The following is a 22,153-nucleotide window of genomic DNA, read 5'->3' as shown; positions in this document are numbered from 1 at the left end:
GACGAGGATTCGAACCTGCGTCTGAGAGCATCCTAGACGCTGCCTTCCTCGTCACGGTCCTTGTGGATTTGTTGCCGCCTCATCCCGCCACCTTGAGGCCAGCTCCGCCTCACTGTCCAGCCTCACTGCCTCTGAGCGTAGTGTCCCACCGCAGCTCCAACTCACTCCGTCGTCCCTGGTTCGTGCTTCTATCAACAGCTGGGGCTAGTGTGTGTGATTGATGCTTGTGAGTGTGTCATACCGGTATAAATTACCGTGAGTACTCAATCATATATTTCGCTGTATCTTCTTTTGTGTGCAAATTCCTTGTATTGAATTTAATTCAGATGTCTGGCGTTCGTTCTCACTAGTTCCCCTACGGGACCGAGTTCGATTCTCCAAGGAAGCACGATAAATAAAGACCTGTTACAGTTTTTCTGTGTGAATACTGTAGCCAGATCTTCAGTGTGATTGTCATCTTACACATTCAGTTCTTACACGTTAGTTGTCTTTGTGACATGTGTATTTTATTGTGTTTAGTGTGGGTTCATTATATACCATCACTGTGTTAACCCTTGTCCATGCTGTTCTGTCTTTATTTCCAGCGGATATGCTGTAAGTAAAAGTAAGACTAAATTACTGTGTTTATTATTGATTTATTGACACGTGAGTGTGTCAGTGTGTTGTGTTGTGTTTACTATTTTTAGGTGGTCTCTATGACCCATGTTGGTGTGTACATTATTATTACCCTGTTGTGTTGACTCAGTGTCATCAGTGTACTTGCGTTCAGTTGATCTCAAGACGTCAGTGTAACTTCGTGTTCAGTATCTTGTGAAGCCAGTTAACTTTGTGTTCATTAACTTGAAGCGTCAGTATACTCAGTGTTCAGTTTATCTCGAGACGTCAGTGTAATTTGCGTTCAGTATCTCGAGACGTCAGTATACTTGTGTTAAATCATTCTTGAGTTGTCAGTGTATTAATTTAAAGTAAGTTAATACACGGTGATTAGTAATCGTATTGACTGATCGATGTTAGTTAAGCAGCCTTAGTGACGCCGAGCTTTAACGTAAATGCTTCGTGAATTAGTGAGCTGTCAAGCTTTGACAGATCCTGGTACGATTACTCAGGGATTGCTAATTACCCGTAGCCATTGTTGATTTCATTGACATTTGTTGTGATTGCAGGTATTGGTGACAAAGTAACGTAACCATAATTACTGATCAAAGTAACGTAATCAATTGAGTGTTGCACGGAAGACTCGTCTCAGTGACAACTCTGTCAGTTGTTGTCATTCAGTCATCAACCACGCTGGCCACGGATCTTGCGTGGTCGCAATATACGGCCCCACCAACGTGCGGCCGTGTATTGTTGCAACTATAATCAGCCCCCATTGATCCCGGATTCACATCTGGCACCAACGAGGGCCGTTGTCTTTCATTGTATGTTATTGCTACTTGCCGCAGTCTCGTCAAGCTGCCATTGAGTCTGGAGTGGTTGCCCCCTTTTTGTTAAGTGTAGACAGGGTCAGCAATACCGCGAGCGGTCCGAACCGGAAACAGTTGTTCCGGCTAGTTTAGCCTTGTCAATCACCACGTCCGACTTTAACGTAACGTCAGATTATTCTTGCCATGTACCGTTAGCATTAAGTTTTATGAATAAACTAATTGTTAAGTACAAGTGCCTTTACGTTCACACCTTCAGACCCTTGCACCCAGTATTGACTTTGCTATTATTTTCATTATTAGTGATATTACCATGATCCTTTTTATGTTGCCTGGTTTACTAGAATTCGAACTGCGTTCATGGCCATACACATCAAATACAAATTCTAATTTTGTTGTGAGGACCATTCGAGCTACTCTGACGACCTCCCTCTGAGGCCCCTGGAAGCTCCATGACCCAGTGGATAAGGAGTGCCAAGGATTTGGACTCCTGCAGCTGCTCTATGCATTCCTGGTCAGTCAGTAAAGTATAATCTGCCCTCAGCATTTGTTTGATGCTGGTTCAGTCCTTTCTGACTGAGGTTTCTTGTGACCTATTCACCACTAAATAGGGTAATCTCACAAAGATAGTAGGGCTGCCCAGCCTATTGAGTCATCTACACAAATGAATAGGCAAAAGTGATTGGTTCGCTACACCCCCTTCCCCAAACAGATATGGAAATGCAGCCACTTTGAAAAATACACCTCAAGGAAACCAAAAGTAGCCCAGTTGTCGTGAGTAGAATAAAAGTAATGTAAATAAATGCAGATGGAATTGCTAATAAAGAAAAAGAGTTACGGGAAAGTGTCAGAGGTACAGCACTCATGATCACGATAAAAAAAATAAAACTGACAAGCGTTATAGTATATCCAATCTTACCAAAACGGAATCAACTAATAAGAAGTGATAGGTTGAACAGAGGGGAAGGTGGTCTAGCTCTGTTGTTACAGCTACAGAAGTGCTTTGAAGAATTAAAAATATTAGACCATGAGTATATACTAGGAACATAGAAGTGAGAAATACAGTGAGAAGCATAAAGATAATAGTAGGAGTGATTTATAATATCTCACCAAACAATAGAAGGTTATGGAAGAATATGACAGATGCAATGAGAATTGTTTAATGGTGATGGAAAAAGGATCCACAGTAACAAGGAAAGACGAGTTAAAATAATTATACTGGAAGACTTCAACCACTTTGAAATAGACTTGATAAACAAGGATCTCCATGGGTTCCTGCACGGGGGTGATGAGATATGGAGCTAAACTGGTAGTTATGTCAGACAAACACTTCATAAACCAGCATGTCACAGAACCAACAAGAGAGAGAGCAGCGGCTGTAAACAAAGCTATTCCAATCGTTTTCCCTGGAAACACAAAACAAAAGAATTATTGGTTTATAGTAATGAAGTTAAAGAACAAATCCACAGTGTCAACATCTTCAGAAAACATATAAAGAGAAACCCACACCAGAAGGATGAACTCTGCTAAGAGCGGTGATATCTAAAGCAAGACGAGTTGCTAGAGAGGTAAAGGAGGCAAGATGGTTTGAGTGATGTCAAACTTTAAATGAACATAGTAGTCTTGGCAAGCTACAGGGCCAGATTAAAACCATATCAGGTCGACCAGCTTGACCACAGGCCATTCAACCATTGTAGGAGGCTGAGAGACTTGCTCTCCAATTTGCAGAGAGAGCAGCTTTAAATCAGTTTCTTGCAATGGTCAAAAGGCAGCAAAAACAATTAAAACAAAAGAGTTTGAGAGCAAATTATGATAGCATACTGTAGTTACAAATGATGAATGTGACTGCCCCCTTCACCAAACAAGAACTAACCAGAGCCCAAAAAAGAAGTAAGGACTCTGCACCAGGTGCTGATAACATTACATACTCAATGATAGCACATGCAGGTCCCCCTGGAGAACAAGGAATATTGGATGAAAAAATCCATAAGGGCCGTGACGAGGGTTCGAACCTACGTCCGAGGGCATCCCAGACGCTGCCTTAATCGACTGTTCTACGACATGGAAAAATAATTGCAGTCAGAAGTTCTACTGCCCTTACTTGAACCCTGCAGCCTCTTCGAGAGACAAACCAGGATTTTACGCAATTCCCCCATGTTATTTTTTTCTGGCAGATAGTACCTTTTGACATTCAGACCCCTGCATACCCCACCAAGAAACTGATCACAAACAACCCTCGTGCTCAGCTGGCTGCTAAATTATGCACCATAGAACTCATTCACAATATACAAGCTGAAAACCACATACAGGGAGGGCAGGAAGTGCTGTTATTGCTCATCGGCCCGATGGCAGCACAATTCAAAGGAATATCCGAATTAGTAACTGGGCATCCACAATGCAAGCCGAGTTGGTAGCAATACTGGTAGCACTCGAAATTATTGACAACACTGAAGTAGACAGCTTAATTATTTCCGACTCCCTTTCCTCACTACGAGCAATAAACAGTTTGCAATCAAGAAATAACGTGCTTGTCTTGGAAGCTAGACGTTGATATATAAGAATGATGATATCTTTGAAATTATATCTTTTTGTCAGGCTTGAAAGAGTAGTACCCAGTGGCTTGTTCGTACCATATCGCAGTGGATCTTCCTTCCGCTACTTTGTCTCTGTGGTGACTTTTGATAGTTGGAAGTATTTTCTTCTCAATTTGCTCCTTAATCTGCGAAAAACTTGGAGGTATTTGAACCTGTACAACAGGTAGAGCAGTGACATTTTTTGCTAGTGAGTCTGCCTTTTCATTACCATCTATGCCATTGTGACTTGGTATCCAATTTAGGGTGATTGACAGCCCTAGATTATGGGCTTCTTTTCCTTTATTTTGGAATTCTGTGAGGAGTTGTATATTATATCTGTGCTGACTGGATAACAATGCCTGGAACGAAGATTTAGAGTCGGTATGAATGATGATATCATGTAAATTATTCTCAATTGTATAGGTTGTGGCCTCCTTCAGGGCATATAATTCTGTTTGCAATGTTGAGCACCCACTATTCATGCTCCATGCTCCAGTAAGCTTCATGGTTGTTAGTGTAAACTGCTGCCACAGCAGAACCTCTTTCTTGATCAACTGATCCATCTTTAAGATGAGTCGTTGTAGGTCTTGAGATGGTTTCCATTTGTTGTTCTATGACTGCTTTGAGCCTCTGCGAGTCACATGCTGATTTTTTAACTGGTAATCCTTCAATAATTATCTTTAGACTCGATTCTTTCCGTGAAGGTGGCTACCGAAAGTGTTAATATGGTCTATCTTCTCCTTAGTTTTTAATGGTTCATTTCAAGTCCATTTTCTCTAGAATCTTGACCAGATTATCCGTCCATGCACTTGTTCTATATTGAAGGTTTCTCTGAAGCGATCTGTGTATGCTGTCTTTGATTGACAGCCTGGCGGTGGTTCCAACAAGTTTTGCTGTTATGGTGGCTATTCTTTGTTTGATTCTGTTTTCTAAGGCTGGTAAGTTGGTTTTCATTCATAGATTCTCTCGACACGTCTATATAGGTGCTCCCAGCATTGTATTGAGGGCATCATTTTGAGACACTTCCAGTTCCTCCCATTTGTTATCACTGAGGGATGTAAGAGCTGGAGCAGCATAGTCAATGAGTGACCTAACTGCTTGAACGTAGTACATTTTGAGTGCTGGTAGAGATGCACCATCTCTAAGACTTGTCAGGGAGCGCAAAGTTGAGTTTCTGGCTTTACAACTTTGCCAAAAATATTTAATTTCTTAAGTGAATTTTAACTGGCTGTCTATTATGTCTCCGAGGTATTAAAAAGAGGTAACCCACTCAATTTCTTGTCCTTGTATTGCGAGTCTGAGGTCTTGAGATCTCATTTTAACGGTCGTTCCTTTGGTTTTATTGCTTTTTATTTTCACTGCTATGCGTTCCTCTTCCCTGCTGATAATATCTAGGCATTTTTGTGAATGGTTCCTTGCACCTTTGCCATTGATGATGACCACAAAGTCGTCTGCATAGTTAAGAAGTTTGACTTTTGGTAACTTGAGCTTCATGAATTGTTCCATGAGACAGTTGAAGAGGAAAGGGCTTAGTATTCCTCCCTGCGGAGTTTCATTTTCCAGCCTCTTTGAGGACAATGTTTTTCCTTGGAATTTGACTGTAGCTTCTCGGTTAAGCAGGCTTCCTTTGGCAAAGGCAAGAGCGTGTCCTTTGATTTCCTTATCCACCAGGCAGCACAGTATAGCTGTAGCATTGGCTATCTCGAAGGCTATTTCTAGGTCTAGAAAAGTGAGGATTCCAGGTTTGTCATTGATTTTATCCAGGAGGGAGGTAAGGCATTCTGTGGTTCCAACACCTTTTCTGTAAGCAAACATATTTTGGTGCAGTGGATTGACTTTCAATTCAATTCGATTAAGAGCCATTCTTTCCGCAGTTTTGGCCAGACAGCTTGTTAAGGAATGGGAACTATAATTGCATTGTTCCAAGAAAGTGGTTGAGTTTTTGCCATCCATACTCTGTTGATGAAATTCAAGAAGGCTTCTTCACCCTTTTCTCCTAGCTTGGTCAGCATGTTGTAAGTGATTTTGTCCTCACCTCGAGCTGTGTTTTTAGTTTTCTTTGTAGCACTTCTGAGTTCTTTTAGATTGAAAGGTTGGTCTAGTTCGTCAGGTAAGACTAAAGCATCATCTATTTTTTCCATCTTGTTGCTTGAATTCTTTGTTGGTGAGTCAGATTTGTTTGAGGAATTTGAGTGGAACTGGCTCTTGAAGCAAATAGATTTGCTAACCTTTATGCATCTTGCTCTGGATGAACATGATGCGGCGGAGCACTAGGCGATGTTCCTTTGGCCCTGTTAATCTGCCTCCAGATGTCGCCCAAGGATGTATGCTGTTTAGCTTGGCACACCACTCGAGCCATTTTTCTTCTCTTATTTTTGCAGTTTTTTCGTGCATATGATCTCAGACAGCTCTAAGAAGTCCTAGATTAGCTTCGGTTCTATCTCTTCAGAAATTCTTTCGTGCACAATTTAACCTGTTTTGTAATTCTTTGATCCTATCACAGTAATACCAATGGTCCTTATGTTGTTGGGAAATTGTTTTCCTCTTGGGGATGGCGTGATTCGCTGCTCTATGTATTGCATTTACTAAATACTTTTCCATTTCTTCGGTGTTGTCAGGAGAAGTGTAGTTTTGGTGCCAAGTTTCGAGAGCTTCTTGAAACTTCGACCAATCTGCTTTGATAAAGTCTCATCCGGGCTCGGGAGCTGGAGGTCTGGGATAAAACTGCAAGTTGTTGTTGTTTAAGATTCAACTACTGGGAACAAAAACGTTCAAATAGCATGGGCTATGGTGAGCCCGTAGTGGAATTACCTGGCACAGGAGCGGGGCTGTAACTCCATATATAAAACTGCATGTTATTTTAGATTTAGCTACTCAGAACGAAGTGTCCATGTAGCACGGGCAATGGTGAGTCCGTATAAAATTGCAGAACGAATTTTCTTAAATAGGCTACTGTGGAAGACTGGAGACCTGCATATGCCAACCCGTTCTCGCAAATTCGTAAAGTCAATATTGACTTATTAACTACGTGCATAGGTGATATACTAAACATAATAGATACCCTTAAAAAGATTCATAGAAAACACCGACCTTACCTAACCTTGTTAGTATCTTAAGATAAGCATCTTATTGCTTCGTAATTACAATTATTACTTAACCTATACCTATTATAGGTTAGGTAATAATTGTAATTACGAAGCAATAAGATGCTTATCTTAAGATACTAACAAGGTTAGGTAAGGTCGGTATTTTCTATGAATCTTTTTAAGGGTATCTATTATGTTAAGTATGTCACCTATGCACATATTTAATAAGTCAATATTGACTTATTAAATTTGCGAGAACGGGTTGCATATGCACATATTTGGCTTCACTAGAGGAGTTGGTGCTGACAGCTGCATAGCAACATTACTAAGAACAGTTAACTCAGGTTCAGCTATATTGATCTTTTTTTGATCTTGAAAAGGCTTTGAACTTGCAAGTCCCTCAATCAATTTTACACACGTTAATAAAAACAAATGTCAAGGGGAAACAGCTACCCTAGACTGACTACTAATTGCATGATAATGGGACCCCACAAGGAGGAGTCCTCAGTTCTAGTCTTTTAAACGTTCTTACTGAAAACCTTGTTACCATGACATTTGCAGAAGAGGTTAAATTGCTAAGCTATGCTGATGATATAGCATTTGTCGTCACAGGTCCTTTACTTTTGAACAAAGCACAAGTGGTGCTGGATAAATTAACATCTGAATGCAGTATTTAGTTCTATAAATATCTGCACAGAAATCTAAGGCAAGGGTACTAAGAAATATTGAACATAAGAATAAAGGTAACTGCAGAAGGCTTATTGGCCCATACGAGACAGCTTCTATTTATAACCAACCCAATCCCACTCATATACATGCCCAACCCACGCTTGAACCAATTAAGGGACACCACCTCCACTACGTTACGCTGGTAATTGGTTCGACAAATCAACAACCCTGTTACTGAACCAGCATTTACAAAGGTCTTTCCTATTCTAAACTTATCCAATTTATACCCAAGTTTCGTGTTCTGTCTTGTGTTGATACTTTTAATACCTTGTTATTATCCCCTTTGTTATATTAATTCGCCCACTTGTACACCTATATCATATTACTCTTTCCAGCGAATGTAATTTATTACACACGGGAATCACAATAGCGTGATATATTAAATAAATAATTTGGATTGTGGATTTATTCATTTAATATATCACTCTATTGTGATTTCTATGTGTATTGAAGTAAGGGCGAAGAGGAAGAACATCTTGTTGACAGAGCCCAAGTGCATGGGGGAATTGTGTAAAATCCTGGTATGTGTCTCGGAGAGACTGCGGAATCCGTGTGAGAGTAGTAGCAATCCCGGTTGCAATTCTTATCATGTCATGGCGCAGTCGATTAAGGCAAGTCTGGGATCATACAAGACGTAAGTTCGAACCCTCATCACGGTCCTTGTGGATTTATTCAATGTAATTTAAGCTTTGTCAATCTTTCTTCATATGAAAGGTTTCTAATTTGCAGGAACTTTGTCATCCTACACTAGACGCCTTCTAGTGAATTTATATACATTCTATAGTAGGCGAACAAAACTGAACTGCATAATCTAAATGGGGCCAAACCAGAACAAGATATAGCTGGAGAACAACACTAGGTGTCTTATTAGTAACGCTTCGATTAGTAAGTCCCAGTATCCTATTTGCCTTATTACGAACATATATGCATTGATTTTTTTATATTTTAAATTCTTACTAATCATAACTCCCAGTTTTTTTTCGCAATCCGACTTTGCAATCTCAACACCATCTAGCTCGAATCTTGTAACTATATCATCATTACCTAGCCATAAAACCTTACATTTGTCAGTATTAAACTGCATCTCAAAACCCTATTTCAAAACCCCTATTTAGATATTTATATATTAGTAGCTGTCGAGCAGGCTCGACAGCTGGGTGGACAGCGCTTCGGATTCATAGGTCTGAGGTTCCGGGTTCGATCCCCGGTGGAGGCGGAGGCAAATGGGTAAAATGTTTCTTTCACCCTGATGCCCCTGTTACCTAGCAGTAAATAAGAAGAACATAAGAACAAAGGTAACTGCAGAAGGTCTATTGGCCCATACGAGGCAGCTTCTATCTATAACCACCCAATCCCACTCATATACATGTCCAACCCACGCTTGAAATAATCGAGGTTTGAATCAAACCTCAATTGATTTTAGATTCAGGTTTGAGCAGAAATATTTGCAAATTTATCGATTATACAAAAATCGGGAGGGAAATAAACACGGAAAAAGATTCACTATCACTTCAAGACGATCTAAACAGGGGTTTGAAAGGGTCAATAGATTGGCAGATGCCGTTTAATGTTGACAAATGTAACATTTTGAGGTTAGGTAATGATGATAGAGTTACAAGATACGAGCTTAATGGTGTTGAGATCGCGAAGTCGAATTGCGAAAGGGATCTGGGAGTTATGAATAATGTAAGAATCTATAAAAAAACATTCAATGCATAAATGTACGTAATAAGGCAAATAGGACTATGGGATTTATTAATCGAAGCGTTAGTAATAAGACACCTGGTGTTGTTCTTCAGCTATATCTTGTTCTGGTTAGCCCCCTTTTAGATTATGCAGTTCTGTTTTAGTCTGAGAGTGGGTGTCAAAGAAATAGTGCAGACTTCGTTATGCAAGCCCCTTGGGAATCTATGCTAGCAGGCTTTTGACATTATGATTTTTGAAAGAAAAAACCCGGACTAATCCTCATCTGCTATACAACATTGCACAGATGCATATAGAAGCAAACTTGGCATCTGACAGTTTCACATACTTCACTGATGGATCAGTACACCAGCAGGGAAAAGGATCCGGTGCTGCAGTTAATTCAGGTAATTATATAGTTAGTTGGAGACTCTCAAACGGGTGTTCAACTTTACAAAAAGAGATGCTAGCCATTCAAAAGGCTTTGGAACATGCTCATGCTGAACACAGACAACATGGTATCATACATACAGAGTCGAGAACTGTTATTGAGACCTTTCAACAATAACACTTACGTGACAACATCCATCTGACCACAAATGTCATAGCATTATGCAAACACTCAAACGTCAAAGCCGTCCGATACTTACTAAATGCATGCCAAGTCACGTAGGAATATTAAGGAATGATACTGCAGACGAAGCTGCAAAACTTGCAACTAAGAAAAGAAATTTAAACATTTACATACCACAGAGTCTAATACAGATTAAGCAAATAATTAATGATAGAGGAATGCAGATGTACAGTGACCACAACACAGCAGTTGCTACATCAGGATCTGCGGGATCCTTTCCGCAGATCCTGCAGATCCCGATCTCTGCGGGATCCTTCCCGCAGATCCTTTCATCAAAATACTCGATGTGTAGTTAAAATTCTTGCACCATCCCGCAGATCCTGATGTAGCAACTGCTGTGTTGTGGTCAACATCCATCTTATAAATCTTATAAATCCAACATTTCATCAAAATACGCGATGTGTAGTGATGCTGATGCTACATCAGCATCTTATAAATCCACCAATAGGCTTTCGAACAGAAATACCGGCAAGCAGGTCAGGCAGAAGCAGTATTAGGATGAAGCTAAACTGAAAGAACTAAATCAATTGCTAGACAAACGGGTAAGGCATATGAGAGCCTAAGAAGACCTCAAATGTTTAAATTTTTTGATGCCGCGCTTGCAGCGGCAAGGGGGAGAATTATTGAACTTAGACAAAATGAATGGGAGGGATTTCTTAATGAACTTAACCTGCAAACTCACCTGAGCAAAGCCTGGAAAGGCATAAACAAAATTCTTACTAAAAAGAACAGACAAGTTTCACATCCAAACCCGCTACAGAAAGCCAACCTGTTAATTACAAAATAGTCTCAGGTCGCCAACATTGAAATGTTACGAACTAACACTAGGGAGAAATTCAAGGGAAGTCTAAAGACAGAAATGGTCTTATTGACTTCATGTTGAGCAAGCAACATGATGAATGTGATATTCCATATAGATTATGAACTGGATGCAGCCCTCCCGAGGGGCAGTAGTAGCACTGCTCCTGGTGAGGACGGTATCACCTATGATATTCTCAGACTACTACTACATTGTGTACCTGGTAATCCATTATTAGAATTGCTGAGTGTGAGTTATGTCACCGGGCACCTGCCTGTATCATGGACAGCAGTCTCACGGTACGGGTACCATGGACCAGCACTCTTACGGTACCGTTATCCAGGACCAGCAGTCTCACAGTACCGGTATCATGGACCAACAGTTTCACGGGAGCTGTATCATGGACCAGCAGTCTCACGGTACCTGTATCATGGACCAGCAGTCTCACTAACCTGTATCATGGACCAGCAGTCTCACGGTACCTGTAACATGTACCAGCAGTCTCACAGTACCGGTATCATGGACCAGCAGTCTCACGGTACCTGTATCATGGACCAGCAGTCTCACTAACCTGTATCATGGACCAGCAGTCTCACGGTACCTGTATCATGGACCAGCAGTCTCACGGTACCTGTATCATGGACCAGCAGTCTCACAGTACCGGTATCATGGACCAGCAGTCTCACGGTACCTGTATCATGGACCAGCAGTCTCACTAACCTGTATCATGGACCAGCAGTCTCACGGTACCTGTATTATGGACCAGCAGTCTCACGGTACCTGTATCATGGACCAGCAGTCTCACTAACCTGTATCATGGACCAGCAGTCTCACGGTACCTGTATCATGGACCAGCAGTCTCACGGTACCTGTATCATGGACCAGCAGTCTCACAGTACCGGTATCATGGACCAGCAGTCTCACGGTACCTGTATTATGGACCAGCAGTCTCACGGTACCTGTATCATGGACCAGCAGTCTCACGGTACCTGTATCATGGACCAGCAGTCTCACGGTACCGGTATCATGGACCAGCAGTCTCACGGTACCTGCATCATGGACCAGCAGTCTCACGGTACCTGTATCATGGACCAGCAGTCTCACGGTACCTGTATCTTGAACCAGCAGTCTCACGGTACCTGTATCATAGACCAGCAGTCTCACGGTACCTGTATCCTGTCCCAGCAGTCTCACGGTACCTGTATCCTGTCCCAGCAGTCTTACGGTACCTGTATCCTGTCCCAGCAGTCTCATTGTAGCTGTATCATGGACCAGCACTCTCCATGATAGTGCTGGTCCATGACAGAAGGTTCAGTAGATAAACGAGAATAAGAAGCAAGTACTGTATTGTGAAGACTATTAATAACAAACAGCACCTCCCCCTATGATCCTGTAATATTTCCATAGCTAAGACAAATATGTATTGGCGAAAAGATCTAATAATGATGTGTCTATCTATATAAATAAAAGCGGAAATGTTCGATTGTGCATAACCACTACTCTCCGAGAGGTCTTCACCGAGTGCATTGAAATTTTCAAACAACGATCCATTCGCATCCGAGCAGGTTTTTATATACATACTATATAGATGTCACGTCTGTGACGAAAAACAAAAACATGCTTTTTCTGAAAAAATGTGTTTATCATGTGTGTTATATGTGAGGGAAATCTTCAAAACCTCATTACCGATTGCTTTGAAATTTTGACACAACGTTGCATTCGAATTTAGTTGCAGTCTCCGTGGTGTAGTGGTAAGACACTCGCCTGGCGTTCCGCGAGCGCTATGTCATGGGTTTGTATCCTGGCCGGGGAGGATTTACTGGGCGCAATTCCTTAACTGTAGCCTCTGTTTAACGCAACAGTAAAATGTGTACTTGGATGAAAAAACGATTCTTCGCGGCAGGGGATCGTATTCTAGGGACCTGCCCGAAACGCTACGCGTACTAGTGGCTGTACAAGAATGTAGCAACTCTTGTATATATCTCAAAAAAAAAAAAAAAAAAAAAAAAATAGGCGCGTCTTTTTATATACCTACTATATACATGCCTCACCTGTGACGGGAATTTATATATATTTTTTAACAGCAATATCTGTTGGACATAAGAGCAACACACGCTGTAATCTCCGAAAGTTCTTCACCGATTGCTTCGAAATTTTGATACAACGTTGCATTCGATTAGGCGCGTCTTTTTATATACCTACTCTATAGATGCTACCCCTCTGACAGATAAAAACATGCGTTTTTAAAAACAGCGCCATCTGTTGCACTTAATAGCAACATGCATGCTATACTAAATATGTCACGAATTCCATTTCAATGTTTCCGATTGCATTGATAAATTTTATTTTCATAGATTTCTATATATTTTATTTTTTATTGAATTATTTTGTGTGACATTGTGTTGGGATTGAGCTGTGTTGTTTACCATACCGTTCATTTCGTATGTATAAGTATAGATGCCACACCTTTGACATGTAAAACCTTGCTTTTCTTGAAAAACAGCGCCATCTGTTGTATGTTGCGCGTTGAATTAGAGCAATGCACACATGCTCTACTAAATATGTTACAATTCCATTTCAATGTTTCTGATTGCATTGATAAATTGAATTTTCATAGATTTTGATTTATTTTCATTTTGATTTAATTATTTTGTGTGAATTACATTGAAATTGAGCTGTGTTGTTTACCATACCTTTCATTTCGTGAGTATAGTTTATTTTTTTATTTTTTCATATTTTCATTTAATTGTTTAACTTTTTCTTATATTTCAGTGATGGGAACATCAGATCACTTGATGTTTCCACTTTTCTGATGGGAACATCAGACCATTTGGGAAAGGATCAGACGAGGGAGTGGGGAATGGTGGGGATGGCGAGGGGACGAAAGTGAAAGATAGTGAGGAGGACGAGGGGACAAGGGAGGGGGTAATGGTGGGGGAAGGAAGAGGGGACGGGGGAGTTTGGGATAGTGGGGACGAGGGGAGGGGGGAATGGAGAATGGTAGGGAGGACAAAGGGACAGAGGAGTGGGGCTTGGTGGGAAGGAAGAGAGGATGGTGGAGTGGGAAATGATGGGGAGAACGAGTAGACCGTGGAATGGGGAATGGTTGGGAGGCCGAGGAGACAGGTGAGGGGAGGTTATCTTGAGATGATTTCGGGGCTTTAGTGTTCCCGCGGCCCGTTCTTCGACCAGGCCTCCATCCCTAGGAAGCACCCCGTGACAGCTGACTAACGCCCAGGTACCTATTTTACTGCTTTGTAACAGGGGCATAGGGTGAAAGAAACTCTGTCCATTGTTTCTTGCCGGCGCCCGGGATCGAACCTAGGACCACAGGATCACAAGTCCAGCGTGCTGTCCGCTCGGCCGACCGGCTCCCTAGGGAACTTATATGATAACTTAAAAAATAACTAAGCAAGCAATTGTTAACTTAATTTATATATTCAAGTATATATGCAATGTATTTATATTCAATTTATATGATTAGGTACAGTCAGCTTGACTGAATCTCTTCCAACACCATGGACACTTATGAAGTCTTGTTTATTTATTGCGGCTGAATCTTTTCTCACATAATGGAAACTCATGCGGTCTAGTGCTTGGATAAAGATTCTACTGCTGCCCTACAATATTAATAAACTTACTGAGATATGAAGCGTTGCCTTGCTTTATAACCGACAGACAGACTTATAGGATATTAAAGTTATACAAGCATATAATTGGCCAATTAATATGCTACTGTAATAACATTCAATATACTTATCTGAAGCCGGGTGCCTGTCTGACAAGTGTGCCAGACTGATAACTCTCTTGTCACGAGTTTAGACACAATATTTTATATCTAACAGCATTGCTGTATGATGTACTAGTAGCGTTGCTATGTGATTTTTCTTTAACTACGTTGCAAAGATGAGGGTTGATGGTGAAGGTGGAGCCAAGTCACAGTGTTCTCCACTCTACACTTATAGACATAAATGTTCTAGGGATTTCCTCGTAGATATATTGTCCAGGTACTCCCCCAGTTCTAGAGAGTATTCTCTGGTGATAAAGATATTAGATAAAGTGTCCTGAGCCAAATAATATTCGCTAAGGATCCGTCACACTTGTTCTCTGTGTTGTCAACAAACGCGTAGTGCCGCGGGGTGTGTTGGGCACTTCTCTCTCAGCCATCGCCATCCCCCCCCCATGTTCCCTGAGCACGGTAGCCTTCTATGAATATTGATTGATTATTTTTACTGTCTAGACGTATGATTGAGATAAGATGTGATTATAATATAATTAGATATAGGATTTAAAGATTATAAGTAGTACTTGATAGTACCACTGATGCCTATTAAGGATTCGATTTATAATTCCTACCGGAAGCGATTAATGTTCCAATAGTTTTTTAATTAACAAATCCTTCTAGAAGCTTCTGGATCCTTGAGAGATCATGCACAAAGTCATGTAGGCATCTATAGGGCCCTATGGCGCACGTGATCCAAGTGGCATTGTCATCTAGGATCAAGGTGTATAATGAATCTATAATGATTCTAATATGATTTTGTTATGATTTTGATATGATTTTGATATGATATAGAAATGATATTATACATTTCTTAGATGATTATTAGATATGGTGGATAAAAATTTCCCACAGGTGGCAGTAGGTTCGTAAGCGCAATGGCGCTCGCAATGAACCCCGAATCCGGACCCAGAGCTTGGGAATTTGAGGTTGAGTTGGTGGTGTTGTAAACTTCATCAGAAACGTTGAAGGCTGGGAGACCATTTGCTTTGTAAAGAATATTCAGAATTTTCACATATTCTTGGGGGTTAGTGCCAGCAATTATTCTGGCCTTCGATATCAAAGCTTGAACTGTGCTATACAGTAATTGGTCGGGGTGGGGTGGAGGTGGCGACGGCTGGCTCGGTGAGTGGCTGGGAGCTGGGTCCCCATTGGCTAGTAGAAACAGTAACAGTAGGTTGTTGGTGTGTGGTGGTGGCAGTTCCTCCTTCCGGAAGCTCGGGTAATGTGACGGCTTGAGCGTCGAGGATTGAGTTGTTGTTGTTATAGATTCAGCAACCCGGAACAAGTTCCAAGTAGCACGGGCTATGGTGAGCCCGTAGTGGACTTACCTGGCACAGGAGCTGTGCTGTGGAGGGTTGAGGTGGTCATTTATTGGTTTGTTGGAGCTGAGGTGCCTGGGCCGGTGCCAGCTCCTGCAGAAGATGTGGTTTTCTCTAGGTTCTTGATGACTTCTTGTCTTCGGGGTCAACGATGGGAGATGGCAGGATGATCGTCATTGCAAAGCAAACAGAATAGTGTTTCTGACGTGCAGATAGAATAATGGTGATCGGGTGAGCAGAGGCTATACTTTTGAATTCGCTGTTGACATTTGCAGGTGGAGCGGGTGTACTCGTAGCACTGGAGGCACTGGTTGACGTTTGTAGAAACGTTCCATCTTCACACGGAATGGCGCAATGTTGATGTTGAAGGGGGCATTAGGTTGGTGTCGGAAAAGTTGTTCAATGTCAACCAATATTATTTGACTAGTTGTATATGAAAAGTGTTGAAATTGGCCCAAGTTTCAGTACTGCAGCGTAAATAGAAAGGGAGATTTTTTTTTTTCAACGTTTTTTACACATTTTCAAGTCTACACTTCAGAACACACGTTTCAGATATAATTATTCTGTGACAATTTTCTGACACATTAGCATATAATAAAGGACCCTGAGATAGAGAATTTCCAAAACATCTTTAGTTTTCCTAATACAAATGTTCAAAGTTCCCCCCAAAAATTATGCAAATATGGCATGTTTATTGCTATTATAAAATCAATAAATGAACTTAGAGAAAAATGAAATCTCACCAATGTAGAGAGATGCCCTCCACATATACTGTGTACGTTTCATGTAAATTGAATAAAAAATGAATCAGTTTTGCAAACATTTGTGTCAATTGAAAAAAAAAACAAAAATAATAAAGTCTAAGGTTCTAAAATCTGTGGCTGAGATTGACATCAACCAATTTTCTCCAAAATTGGCATCCTTACAGATAGGCTTACGTACAATCAGGTGTGTAAATTTGATGCAAATCGTCCAAAAAAAAGTGAAAAAAAAAAGAATTTGAAAAAAAAAATACATTTTTTTTTCTTAAAATTTTTTTCCAATTAAACTAATTATAATATTTGTTTAATATATGCTATTGTGATAGCAAAGAGTCATAGCTATGATTTCAGTTGACACTTTTGATTGATAATCGATTTTGACCATTTTGGCATAATTTTCACGAATACTTCAATATTTTTTTTCTCCCTTCCTATTTATGCTACGATGCTGAAACTTGGACCAGATGAAACACTTTTCATATAGAACCTGTCAAAAAAGTTTGATTGAAATCGAACGAGTTTTCATTTATTGCATTTTTGGAACCTAATGCCCCCTGAAGCAGTATAGTCCATATCTGGTCGCCAGGGTAGCCGAAGCTACGTTGTCGAAGTTGAGCTTCAAGGTGCGGTTTGAGTCTTCGATGTTGGTAATAAAAGATGTATCATCTGCTGCGTCTTGTTCCACGGGCTGAGTGCACTAATAATGACAGTTCGAGCAGCATGGTACTGCCTTGGGAAGTTGAGACGAAGGGGGTGCATCTCGATAAAATAGCAGAGGAGACTCAGCAGGTTGTTGAAGTCCTCCTCGCTTGAGTAGTAGAAAACGATGTCCGTGCCTTCCTGTCCGACGTCGATAGGTGTTACGCCGCCGATGTCTTTGAGGAGCTTTAGGAGGGAGGTCGTGGAGAACCCCTGCTCGTCGAGGGGCGTCCCCCGGACCTTGCGTTTGTGTTTGTGACACATGGTTTGTGTGTTTGTGACACATGGTTTGTGTGTTTGTGACACATGGTTTGTGACGCATGGTGATGATCTGTCTAGTAGACGATGTATCTCTTTATGACTTACACATCATTGGAGATGGCCTACCGTCTCTACTTGGTATAATGCCCCAAGTTGGGAATGGGATCTGACCGTCTAGAGTGAAGCTAGCCTTTCTGCCTTATATTTACCCACCAGGCAGTGCTGGTGCGAGAGAGATGTGTGATCTGATCGTGATCGTGATCTCTGTGATGTCTGATGTTATGATCATGATTATGTTATGATCGCAAATTGGAGGTCATGCAAGATGAGCTCCTAGAAAAGTCAAACATTATATTTTATGTTAAATTACTTGTCTTGGAAGTTTTAACATCATCACAGTTAGGCACAAGCAGAGTGAGAGCCATTTCAAATTTTTAGATATTCACGTGATTTAATTTAAAGCAACCCATCCTCTTGTTAAGATATTAGGTATTTTGCCGATCGCGAATAGTCACGAATTTGTACGTACTTAGCTCTCAGATAGTAGTATAATGACCAGTGAGGCATTCATTTAAAATAATTGAAGCTAAAAAAATATGTTAATATTCCAAGGCCTAGTATAGCACACATATGTACTATATTAGGCCTCAGACATTGTGTCTTAGACATAGGAAGGTTAGGTTAGGTTAGTTCAGTTTGTCAAAGCAACACAAGTGAAAAAACTGTTTCCCGGTTTGTCCAACTATTTTCGAATTTCGTTGTACATCGGTATATATTCTATGGTCCTCATCAATACTATAAGTACTACTAAAACAGGAGGATGGGCTAATTTAAAGCTATAAGTTCGACTATTTAAATGTAATAAGTTTACAGATGACCAGAAAGGTTCACTCGACTTGTTGATGTCTCCGCTCTCTGCACTGAACAGTCCAGAGGACATAAATTTTGCACATAAGTTGTTCACATATACGACTTGTGTTGTTGTTGACTTATTCAACTCGTGAGCCACAGCACTCCTCCAAACACTTGTATTTGGGATGGCCGTCAGCGGGTAACTCTTCACTGTGGACTCTGTATGGACTGACACCCCACAACAACCTGGCAGACCAGACTGTCCCCGGCACATCTGACCAGCAAGATTCTCGTCATATTGGGACGAGTATATATATGGGCTTAAAGTGTGATGTGGTTGAGAGTATAGTGTGTGAGAGTGAGGAGTGAGTGTTAGTAGAGTAGGTGTGAGAAGAGAGGCTGGGAGTAGCGAGTGTGAGAGGAGTGAGTGCGTGAGGAGAGAAGGCGTGAAGAGAAAGTGAGGCGAGAAGGTGTGAGGAGAGAGTGGAAGGGGAGGAGGTGTGAAGACACTGATTATGAGGATATTCAGTGTGAGGTGAGAAGGCGTGTAAGGAGTGACTGAGGAAAGAAAGTGTGACGAAATAGAGGAAACAGGGTGTGAGGTGAGAACGTTTGAAGTGAGGGGCTGTCAGGTGAGTGGTTACAAGTAGAGAGGGTGTGAGAAAAGTGTGTGTGAGGTGAGGAGAGTGGGTGTGAGGAAAGTTGGAATGAGAAGAGTTTGTGAGGTGAGGAGATTTAGTGTGAGAAGAATGGATGTAATGAGAGTGGGTGTAGGGAAAGTGGATGCGAGGAGAGAGGGTGTGAGGAAAGAGAATGGGTGTGAGTTGAGAGAGTGAGAGGGGAGTGGGTGTGAAAAGAGTGGGTGTGAGGTAAATGTGAATGAGAAGAGAGGTCGTGAGGAGAGAGAGTGTATTGAGAGTGGGTGGGAGGAGAGAGGGTGTGAGGATAGGGGGTGTGAGGAGAGCTGGTGCATTGAGAGAGGTGTGAGGAAAGTGAGTGTGAAGATAGGGTGTGTGAGGATAGGGGGTGTGAAGGGAGTGGATGTGATGATAGGGGGTGTGAGGGGAGTGGATATGAGGATAGTGGGTGTGAGGGGAGAGGGTGTGAGGAGAGTGGGTGTGAGGACAATTTGTGCGAGGAGAATGTGTTTGAGGAAAGAAGGTGCGTTGAGAGTGGGTGTGAGGAGAGTTGATGTGAGAAGATTGGGTTTGAGGAGAGAGGCTATGAGGAGATTGGGTGTGAAGAGAGTGGGTGTGAGAAGAGTGTGTGTGAGGAGAGTGGGTGTGAGGAGAGTTTTTTTTATTATTATTATTATTTTCTACCACAGACGTGGCTACACATTTACAATGCTAACCAGCATATTTACATTTTCTTCTGTCCTCCATGGACAGGGTTAGAGAAGTGTTAGACATATAGTTCAAGGGTTTATTGAACATTCAACCACAGAAGGTGATTCGGTGCTTTTAAAATGCTAAGCTAACCTACATACGTAAATACATAGATACACAGATTTACGTATGCCCTACATAAAGTGTTTGATGTGTCTTTTGCATAGTGTCATTAAAGTACATTCACAAAGGTGAAATATAATTCTGATCAGCTTCCATATAGAGGAAGAGAGAGTGTGTGTGAGGAGAGTGGGTGTGAGGAGAGAGGCGTTAGGTTATCTTGAGATGATTTCAGGGTTTAGCGTCCCCGCGTCCCGGTCCTTGACCAGGCTTCCTTTTTTGTTACACACCCCCAGGAAGCAGCCCGTAGCAGGTGTCTAACCCCCAGGTACCTATTTACTGCTAGGTAACAGGGGGCATCAGGGTGAAAGAAACATTTTGCCCATTTGTCTCCGCCTCCACCGGGAATCGAACCGAGAACCTCAGGACTACGAATCCAAAGCACTGTCCACTCAGCTGTTAGGCGCCCTCAGTGCGTTGAGCGCGCTGCAGCGTGGGTGCGTTGAGAGTGTGTGTTAGAAGAGGGGGTATGAGGAGAGTGAGTGCGAGGAGAGCGGGTGTGAGGACAGAGGATGTGTTGAGAGTGGGTGTGAGGAGCGTGGTTGTGCGGAGAGTGGGTGTGAGGAGAGAGGGTGTCAGGAGGAAAGGTGGGTTCGAGGAAAGTGGGTGTAAGGAGAGCTGGTACGCTGAGAGTTGTTATGAGGAGAGTGGGTGTTAGGAGAGTTGATGCATTGAGAGAGGGTGTGAGAAGAGTGGGTGTGAGGAGAGCTGGTGCGTCTAGAATGGGGTGGTGAGAAGTGGAAGTAGGCACCATGACCGGCCATTTTCAATTTTCCCCAAGCCGAGCATAAGGCCTGGAGTCTTTTCATATTTTTTCATTACAGCCAGCTGTAACCCAGAGGGTGTTTTCATTTTTTTCGTATCATTCCTCAAGTGCTTCCTTCCATCATATATAATATTGCAAAGTGGGAATATAAAGGTTCCCTCCTATTCCCTGACATTTCGCTCATGGGGACTAAAAGGGTGCTTTCCGTCCGGGTTCATTTTCGTTACCACCAGCCAATGATGGCTCGCCTTCTAGTCTCTGAAAATTTCGCTCAAGGGGATTAAGAAGGCCGACTCCTGTCTGGGCTGTTTTCCGTTACCTCGGCGACCTGCATAGGCCCATTCATCTTCTCATATTAAGCCCACTTTTTCTTGATAGCTAATTTAACCCCATCTTCCCACATTAAGCCTGTTTCCCTTAATGGTAATATTTAAACCTATTTCTATCCTGTTTCCCATTTTCAAAAAATCATTTTCTAACTAAGAACATATTGAGAATAAGAAAATGAAATTGCAGAAGGCCTTTGTAGGGGACTTCTATTTACTCCCAATCAATGTTAACCAAAAACATCAAGTGCTGCTATTAGATGAACTGCAGTAGGCCTATTCCCTACCTAATAAATTCCCCCCATTTCATCTCCATTTATACACTCCAATCATGTCAACAAGGGGAGCAACACAGAGCATGAACTAACATATAACTCACTTGCGTCAGTATTAAATAATGCAGAATCGCACATAGGAACACTACTGAACCCCCTGTTGAAGTCTCCAACGACAAATAAATATTTGTTATTATATAATTTAAAAAACAAATGTTATAACACCATTCAGACATTTTCATTTATTACATACAGATATCACAATAGCGTAATGCATCAAATGAAAAAATCCACAAGAATTTATGGATTTGTCACGTTATGACCCTTGTAGATTCGTTCATTTTCATTTAATCCTTCTACAATGCCAATCCCATGTACGCCTCATTAACACTAAGAAACATACACCCCACACCTCACAGTAACATATCCATCTAAACCCAATCAAAATACTCATTCAGTGTACATATATATTAATGAGATTGGGTGGATATAAATAGGAGATGCCTCGTATGGGTAAAAAGGCCTTCTGCAGTTACCTTTATTCTCTTGTTCTTATGATCCTAATACCCACGTCACCAGCTCCAAGGCGTGTTGTTCCCACGTCGCGTTAGTGGCACGTGACGTCACAAGCGGTTCCAGTGAGTTTACCTCTCATTAACACAGATGTGTGACAATCT

At 41.6% G+C, this 22,153-nt stretch overlaps 1 protein-coding gene across 1 annotated transcript in view; it reads right to left on the bottom strand.

Moving 5' to 3' along the window:
• The window catches only part of LOC123763725 (organic cation transporter protein-like), a 551,940-nt gene that overhangs the window by 54,486 nt on the left and 475,301 nt on the right, over positions 1 to 22,153 (bottom strand). The gene's annotated exons all lie outside the window — the stretch shown is intronic.

The sequence above is a fragment of the Procambarus clarkii genome, chromosome 52 (assembly GCF_040958095.1).
Source record: "Procambarus clarkii isolate CNS0578487 chromosome 52, FALCON_Pclarkii_2.0, whole genome shotgun sequence".
NCBI lineage: Eukaryota > Metazoa > Arthropoda > Malacostraca > Decapoda > Cambaridae > Procambarus > Procambarus clarkii.
The sequence above is the reverse complement of the archived record's forward strand: the minus strand, read 5'-3'. Positions and strand labels throughout refer to the sequence as shown.